The 9,923-nt window shown below is 35.7% G+C and overlaps 1 long non-coding RNA gene across 1 annotated transcript; it reads right to left on the bottom strand.

The window, feature by feature from the left end:
• Window positions 1–1,789: 1,789 nt before the first annotated feature.
• Window positions 1,790–9,587, bottom strand: LOC110871249. The gene is made up of 3 exons (XR_002553585.1): window positions 9,515–9,587; window positions 2,580–2,633; window positions 1,790–2,039 (listed from the first exon to the last, which is right to left on the bottom strand). It is a non-coding gene; the product is annotated as an uncharacterized LOC110871249 (long non-coding RNA).
• Between the last annotated feature and the right edge of the window lie 336 nt (window positions 9,588–9,923).

Here is a 9,923-nt window from a genome sequence, read left to right as displayed (position 1 = left end):
CATGCGTCCCGGTGGGTGGGACAATCATTGCGTATTCCTGAGAGGAATAAGTCATTTGGGTAAAACTGGGATGTTGGATAATACACTCACTCCTATCACCATTAAGTCTCATCTTGTTTGTTACCTGAGAGGTAACAGGGTATTAGTTGGTAGCGCTATCTAGGTTTGGCACCCTCACCCCGTACCTGAGAGGACGGGTGTGAACTAATGACCCAGTCATGCCCAATGCTTTGATAGGGGCATTGGGGAAAGGGTAAAATAATCTGGAGCCATCTTGTATGGTATCGAGTTATTATCAACATTACTTTCGGTATTGTCATTAAACTGGATAAAACACTTGGTAACGAAACGTTTTCATAAAACTCTGAACTCACCAGCGTTGTCTGATCCACTTGTGTGCATGCTCGCAGGTTATAGGTATGTGTGGATGTGGAACTTGCTGTCTAGGATGCTGGAGTGGTCATGGGTCGATACACATGGAAACTTGAATCAAGACTAGTTGGTTACTTACACTTGGATTTGATAAAACTTTGTATTATGCTTCCGCTGAACACAACGTGTTGTAAATATTGTTTGTAACACCTTATCTTATTAAATGAAAGCTTTATTTAAAATCTTGTATGAGTTCAATGTGATTGTTGGCTAGATCCTGGTACGTCACACGCCTCGCGGGGGTTTCCGCTTAGGGTATTTTGGGGGTGTGACAGTTTGGTATCAGAGTCACTGGTTATAGTGTACTTGGTTTTAAAACGTTTTTATAAAACCAGACTATAACCGAACAAGTTCTGAGTACGACCATGACACTTCGCTCCAAACTGCAAGGTTCGTCTCTCGTTTACTCATTGTACTGCATATCTAGGGAACACTTACATATGATATTGCATGTGATTGCACGTTTAGCACAACAATATGAATTCATGTGTTACTTGCCTGTGTATGTGATTGATAGTGTGGCGTCTCCCCTATACATTCGTAACCCATGTTTTGTGATGTTCTTTGTTTGCTACCCGAGTCTGAGGAAATATTTAACATGATAGGAGGAGCTGAGATAAGCATGCAAATCATGTTATTATTGTGGGTGCACACATAATAATAATGTGGGGTGCATGTGAGTCCCAACAAGGCCTAACAAGTGTGAAAGTTATACTGCCAAATGTGAAACACAACGATCCAAAGGGGTCATAAAAATGACTGTCTCCTATTTGAACGTGGTCCTTTCACTTCCCTCCGAACCTTTACGAATCTCGATGGTATTGGGTGATACCTGAACACGTAACTGAACGTCTAGCGAACCGTGTAGAAATGCAAGGTGATAATGCGAACATCTTTGAGACAGTTGTCGGAACGTTAAATGATTGGTCTATACCTTTCTCAATTTTCTGGAACTTAACGTATTGACGCCTTATATCCTGAAGTGGGATCACTTCAGCAACACTTTAGCAACATAGCGTATATTACTCAATCAACCTGCAAGATCGATGGAAAAGAGGATGAGCGTAGTACCTTACTGACCTCAGTATTGAGACGAACCTGACTACCGGCAACGAACACCAGCAAATTGACCTCGATCGAATCCTTAACCCTAGTCAGCGACTTATAGGAGTCAACTCTTACGAATCAATCGGGGCGTAAGCGATGACAATTGACTATAGTGTGGAATATGTGTAAAGCCCGTCTTTTTCGTCTAATAAAATGACGACCAAAGGACACTAGTAACATAAACCTTCTTAAAAAGTGTCCAAGCTGTTCGCAATTAAACATAAAGACATCAATAACATTTAGGCCCTAATTTAACAAAATTTGGGCATGACCCGTCCATAAGACGAGTATATCCCTGTTTTAACCATCAACAAAACAAACAAGTCTACAACCCGTTCATCTAGACACGACTAAGAATCATACATCAAGTGTTAAAAAGTGTAACCACTAAAAATGTTATATAAAAAAACGAGCATTTGACCCAAAACATTAATACGTAATAGCCGAAGCGCTTGATAACCATCAAGTGTGCATATGCTCGCTCCAAATTGCCAAGTCGCCTAAATTGAGGATTTACCCACATTCAACATAATAAAATAAGTTAGTATTTCGCCATTAACAATTCTAGATAATAAACCCATTCGTTTCATTCTCGGATTATCATCATTCAATTACTTTGCTAACTGTTAAACGGTTCATTACATGCTTACCTCAAATAGAGTCTAAGCATACTTTACTTATCATACACCGTTAGGAACGGATACTAGCATCATTACATCGCTTTCATTTGATTTGTTCATTATGAACAAATCATAGTCATTACATTCTTACATCATACCTCGATCCGAGAAAAACGGATTGAGTAGACTGTCGTCCATTACATACACAACTTCCCATACCCGGTTCGACTAATAGTACGGGATATGATGCGTTAACTTTCGTATTTTAATCATTCCTCAACATCCGTTTATGACGGATCTAACTTTACTTTCAACAATCGGATATCTCAACATTCACGGTTCCAACATAACAATTTAATACATTAGAGATTATTAAACATATGACAACATAATAAAAACATAAGGTGTACACTAACATACCTCGATCTTGCGAGTCTCCCGTTTTCTTAGTGTTTGAGCCTTCTTCTTTCACGCCTACATTAAACGCATTCATTCATTTAGCCCAACACTTTCATTTCATCATTTACATAGATTTCTCATTTTCAATGACAATATTATCACTAACTTTTCAGATTTTTACACATTTATTCTCTTAAGCATTTCATCAAACACTTGGTGGGCATTATATTCAATGCATAAGGTGCAAACATGTAAAGCATATTCCTACTAATCCATTTTTACACAACATTCACAACCAATCTTTTTACATAATTTTTCCATCCTACATCAGTTTATCTTTCATTTATGATTCTCAACAAGATTTTACATCTAAAACTTATATGTATGATTTCTACTCAAACATCCTATTCATACTAACCTCTTAACAAGTGGGTTTTGCTACAATCATAACATTCCATCGAAATCAAACATAATTTCTGCCTTAGTTTACTATCTTAACCTTCAATTACACAAAATTTCTCATAAACTCATGGTTTGGGCGAAACCCTATTCCTAGGATTCGTCAAAACACAAAATTGAACTTACCACGCTATTGAGTATGATGTGTTAAACGAGAATTTGATGACATGAAACTGATTGGCCTTGAATTCCTTTGTTAATTTGTTGAATCTTACAAGAACAAGGGTAAACCCTTGTTTTCTCCTGCCCTGGTCGACCCAAATCACGCACACAGCGTGTGCTTTTTGGTTTCAACCTTTTTAATCCTTAATTAATAATAATTTTTCACATTACCCCCTCCACATTTGTTAAGAGTTTTTTTTTTTATTAGGCATTTCCCATAATCTAACTTATAATCTTTTATCATAACCCATCAACCAAGTTAGTTTTATTCACTTTTTCTTACTTTACTATTAACCAGCTTTTGGGGTGTTACAAGTCTACCCCCCTTAAAAGGAGGTTTCGTCCCCGAAACCTTTCTCGTTCCAACTAGACCACTTCTATTCTTACTTTTTCATCTATTCATTCACACTGCTTAATATAACATAGATGCATTCGGGATCTTGGCAAGAGTTTCATTCATGCATAAACGTATTTGTACGCATTGTCCCTCCGTTCTTAAATCAAACAAATTACCTTCATAATCACATATAAGTCAGAATCTGACCCAGAGCTCTTATTAGTGTCGTTTTCACTTTATAATGCTAGTTCCTAACATACATCATCACTAGCGGTTCGTTCATTGAAATTTATTCCAAATACATACTATTTGTCGTACAAGCTTATGCTTACGGCTTGTTTATATCTTTCTAAATAAGCGTAACATATTCATACATCTACTAATATAAATAAATCGATTTATTTCATTCCGCACACGAATCATGCACAATATAATCCATTATTGTAGTCATGATCAGCAAACCCCATTATCCCATTACTAACGCTCTTCTAATTACTTTCTGGATCATATGAGGACTTAGCATAACATTATATGTATACTATAAACATTTAATGACTTAGTTGTACTAATACAAAGCTAGCCACTTCCTAATCACTTTTTCATACTTAATACGAGTATAAAGCATCATTCTACGATTACTATCGTAACTCGAACTAATTATAAGTTTGAGTTTAGTCATCAAATTTAATCCTTCGCACACTTTATTATTAGCTCCTTGCATGAACTACTTATGATAACTAGGTATGTTGTGTACGAGCACCATACGAGCGTTTAACCAAATCAGCTCAACTTTCATTTAAGGCCTTTAGATCTCCCTCTCAATGACATTCATACCTTCTCACGCTGACCATTACAGGTCGATTATTGTATACCATACCATAATTATTCTACCATTCATTTTGTTCACTCATACAAATAAATCTACGGATTATTAATCATTAATCAAGAACTAAACATTTTACTAACCTCGCCTTCAGCGCATAAGTCAGTTATCCGTGTGCCGGATCGATCCGCTTCTTTGTATGTACCTTCCGTACCAGAATTGGTCTCATTCATTCATGAAATATGCTCCCACTCGTGAGCATCCTTCCACTAACTTTATTACTATCACCTCACTAAGAATTCTATCATATTTATCTATAAATAAATAGTTAGTACATAACTTTTCATAATTGCGTCCTACAGGGTGTTTGTTCGCCTATTGTTTCTTTCACAATTTTTCTTACGTGCATGCTAAAACATATCATACATTCCATTTCTTACATACTATCCTTTCATTTTATTGGTTATTTCGTCAACTTTCACAATTTGACCTTTCAAGGTCAGACTAACACCCCCATACTTATTGTGGTCGTATCGAGGTACACGTTCGTACCCTATACTTGCATAATTGTAAGGATTTAATTTACTTCGTTTGACTTTTCGGAAGTCTAATTGTAAATACATTCTTACATATGGGTATCAGTTATCCTATTCTGACCCATCATTCTCTAGTCGGGCCCTAAGCTCCTATTAAAAGTATAATCTTTTTATACGTACCTGACGCGGGTCAAATCCTTGACTCGTTATTCATACTTTGCAACGGTTAATACTTTACAAACAGTGACAATGCATGCCCATACATTACGCTCACTTATAAGTAATAAACTTTGACAAATCGGACATTAAATACCGGGTTCAAATGGCGATCGCCATTTGACCCGTATGACTTATTTGAGTTTGGTTCTTAGTTTTTTTTATTCTTACTTGTTTATTTCGTCTTCTCAGATTCAAATATTTTCCTTCGTACCTTTCTTTCTTCTGCCGTATCATTTACCATGTCATTTCTTACGAAATGTTTTCATATTAATCTTCTACATTCAACTTCGAGTGTTGGGTCCTAACACTTAATTCCATGTCCTATTTCACGTAGTGCGTCTTGACGCGACACTTTACATCCTATTTCTAGTGGTGTTCCCACCCTTCTTTCTTAAGTTTGTCTTATATTCAATCGTAGGCTTATACTTTTCATTCTTATCTTTCTTTCTTTCTTATATTGATCCGTTCTTTTAAGAATCGTTAGACCCCTTTTTGCTAGCTTGACCGGACATAAGTGAGATGATTCTCGTGTTTTTCTCGAGCTTCGGTCAATACATGACCATTCCTTAACATACCATTTCCATTTGTTTGTTCACCGTATTAGGTGTTAATTCACCTATGTTCTCTAACATGTCTCTTACTAATGAGTATTCTAATTTACACGTTGTATTTCTTACGTAATACTTCCAGCATTTGTAAGTAATTTATTATTTACTGACTTCTACAATATAACCTTTTAAGGTCAACCACCACCCAGTACTTTTTGTATATAAGTATTGTAGTACGGGTTGTTCTTACTTTCAATTCGAACATACTTACGAAACGCCTTTAGCTAACATCTGAACTATTATCCTTTCCATACCTTTCATTAACATTACCAAGTTCTCATTTATTTATACGTTCCACTTAATTTCAAATATTCAAACACGCATACATCTTCATGTAAATAAATTCGAAGTGATTGTGAATTCACCTTCCGTTAGCGTCCATGTTCACGCTTACTTTATTACTTCCTCTTAACCCTTTTTGCCATCCATGCTCAAGTAAATTGACAGGATTCCCATCCTTACATATCATTATGTTCGTAATATCATTAGCTTATGTGAGCATACATACGACTGTTCTCTTTCTTTCTATTCATACGTTAATCGACTTTCGTTAGTAGAATTTCGTATAAATGAGACGTTCATTAATAGTTATCTCATTTCAAATTCATACAACTAAACTATCATCAATCATAACACGTAATTCATCTAGTACGTAACACATTAACTCTTTACTCAAACAATTGTGTCTATTGGCCATCCCATTATATCCCTATACTGTTGACTTTCAGAAAGTCAACTGTCTCCTTTACACACTTTAAACTTTTGAACATGTAATCCTCTAAATACGATAGGCCATAATAACAATATCCTGTGTATTTCATACTCGTATTGTACGACATGTACAATTTACGTGATCCTCTAAACAATACACATATACATTCACATACACGTATTTTCACATGCTAATGCTCAATGATTCTACAATTAGCAAATTTCATTCGGAGCAACTATATAACATAATTTCAACATATCATTTACTAATTAGTTCGTATGATTCACATTTAGCACATATTCGCCTCTTAATCATACTAAAGCAAATCATTAAATATACATAAGGTACAAGCCCCTAATGCATAATTCTATCAAAGCATGCATTCATCCGAATTTTCATACGAATTCCATCTAACTCACATTCTTCAAATTATTTTCACCACTAATCTCATCATTTTTATATTCATTTATTAACAATTCCGGTTCTTTCACATATCCAAGTACTTTAGTCTATATTTACTTCCTTCATTATTCATCATCATACGTTTCCAACCCCACTTTATACATTCGTCATTCATTTCATGTCATTCATACGTTACATTCGACTTTTATAAATTTTACTTTATCGCCAACGATTTACATAACTTTACATAACTCATTATATCTTCTAATAACTTGACAGGAACATAGAACGGGCATTTCTGAGAAGTATGGGAACTTAAATTATAATTCACAAGCTTTCAATACATCATAGTTCATTAGTCCGTAATTACTTCATTCACACTCTTACATTTTAAACTTTACTTGCCCCTTATACTTCCATCATTCATTCGTATCATTCGACATGCTACCTTCGAATTTTATAAATTTCTTTTTATCGTAACCACTAATACGTGGTTACATATATCTTACTAGGCCTTATATAGACCCTACACGAACATTTAATAGGTCTTCGAACAGTTTGGGAACTCAAATACGAAAAACAAAGCAAAACAAAATTTTCAGCGTATTTAATTTCTGCTAGCCGTCGGCGACGGCTTCACTCCCCGTCGGCGACGGGCTTCGTAAATGGGCGTCACCCACAATGTCCGTAGACAGAAAGATAGGCCGTCGGCAAGCATGAGGGCGTCGGCGACGGCTCACAGCCCGTCGGCGACGACCCTTCCTTTGCTGAAACGCTGAAAAACCTTGTTTTGGAAAGCTTGTTGGTGATTCGTTGCGGGAAACTCAAGAAAAATATGAAGTTTGTGGAAATTTTGCTCAGACACAGCTGTGTTGATTATCTGCGTACAATGTCACACAGCTGTGTCAGCCTTGCCACACACCCTGATCTCAGCAACAAGCATTAATGGTCTACACAGCTGTGTCACTTAACGACACAACTGTGTGCGGGGCCAGATCAGATATAACCTAATGTTTAACTCCCATTATTACTACTCCACATACTTAACTCAAATATTTATCATAAACACACTATACATACTTGTATTAAACAAAAACTTAAAATTTTACCTCATTGGCGATCTCGGAGCGAGCACACTTTTGCATGAGCCGTCGGTTTGAGTTCAAGCACTATTACTCTTGCTCGAATCCCTCAAACCTAGGCTCTGATACAAACTTGGAAAGCCCGTCTTTTTCGTCTAACAAAATGACGACCAAAGGACACTAGTAACATAAACCTTCTTAAAAAGTGTCCAAGCTGTTCACAATTAAACATAAAGACATCAATAACATTTGGGCACTAATTTAACAAAATTTGGGCATGACCCGTCCATAAGATGAGTATATCCCTGTTTTAACCATCAACAAAACAAACAAGTCTACAACCCGTTCATCTAGACACGACTAAGAATTATACATCAAGTGTTAAAAAGTGTAACCACTAACAATGTTATATAAAAAAAACGAGCATTTGACCCAAAACATTAATACGTAATAGCGGAAGCGCTTGATAACCATCAAGTGTGCATATGCTCGCTCCAAATTGCCAAGTCGCCTAAATTGAGGATTTACCCACATTCAACATAATAAAATAAGTTAGTATTTCGCCACTAACAATTCTAGATAATAAACCCATTCGTTTCATTCTCGGATTATCATCATTCAATTACTTTGCTAACCGTTAAACGGTTCATTACATGCTTACCTCAAATAGAGTCTAAGCATACTTTACTTATCATACCCCGTTAGGAACGGATACTAGCATCATTACATCGCTTTCATTCGATTTGTTCATAATGAACAAATCATAGTCATTACATTCTTACATCATACCTCGATCCGAGAAAAACGGATCGAGTAGACTTTCGTCCATTACATACATAACTTCCCAGACCCGGTTCGACTAAAAGTACCGGATATGATGCGTTAACTTTCGTATTTTAATCATTCCTCAACATCCGTTTATGACGGATCTAACTTTACTTTCAACAATCGGATATCTCAACATTCACGGTTCCAACATAACAATTTAATACATTAGAGATTATTAAACATATGACAACATAATAAAAACATAAGGTGTACACTAACGTACCTCGATCTTGCGAGTCTCCCGTTTTCTTAGTGTTTGAGCCTTCTTCTTCCACGCCTACATTAAACGCATTCATTCATTTAGCCCAACACTTTCATTTCATCATTTACATAGATTTCTCATTTTCAAGTGACAATATTATCACTAACTTTTCAGATTTTTACACATTTATTCTCTTAAGCATTTCATCAAACACTTGGTGGGCATTATATTCAATGCATAAGGTGCAAGCATGTAAAGCATATTCCTACTAATCCATTTTTACACAACATTCACAACCAATCTTTTTACATAATTTTTCCATCCTACATCAGTTTATCTTTCATTTATGATTCTCAACAAGAGTTTACATCTAAAACTTATATGTATGATTTCTACTCAAACATCATATTCATACTAACCTCTTAACAAGTGGGTTTTGCTACAATCATAACATTCCATCGAAATCAAACATAATTTCTGCCTTAGTTTACTATCTTAACCTTCAATTACACAAAATTTCTCATAAACTCATGGTTTGGGCGAAACCCTATTCCTAGGATTTGTCAAAACACAAAATTGAACTTACCACTCTATTGAGTATGATGTGTTAAACGAGAATTTGATGACATGCAACTGATTGGCCTTGAATTCCTTTGTTAATATGTTGAATCTTACAAGAACAAGGGTAAACCCTTGTTTTCTCCTGCCCTGGTCGACCCAAATCACGCACACAGTGTGTGTGCTTTTTGGTTTCAACCTTTTTAATCCTTAACTAATAATAGTTTTTCACATTACCCCCTCCACAATTGTTAAGAGTTTTTTTTTATTATTAGGCTTTTCCCATAATCTAACTTATAATCTTTTATCATAACCCATCAACCAAGTTAGTTTTATTCACTTTTTCTTACTTTACTGTAACAACTGTCACTAAAATCAATAACTAGGACAATAATTAGCCAATAAGAAAACCCTAATTGAGACACCCCAGTAATTCT

Source organism: Helianthus annuus, chromosome 8 (genome assembly GCF_002127325.2).
Source record: "Helianthus annuus cultivar XRQ/B chromosome 8, HanXRQr2.0-SUNRISE, whole genome shotgun sequence".
Taxonomy (NCBI): Eukaryota; Viridiplantae; Streptophyta; class Magnoliopsida; order Asterales; family Asteraceae; genus Helianthus; species Helianthus annuus.
This window is presented reverse-complemented; position numbering and strand designations above follow the sequence as displayed.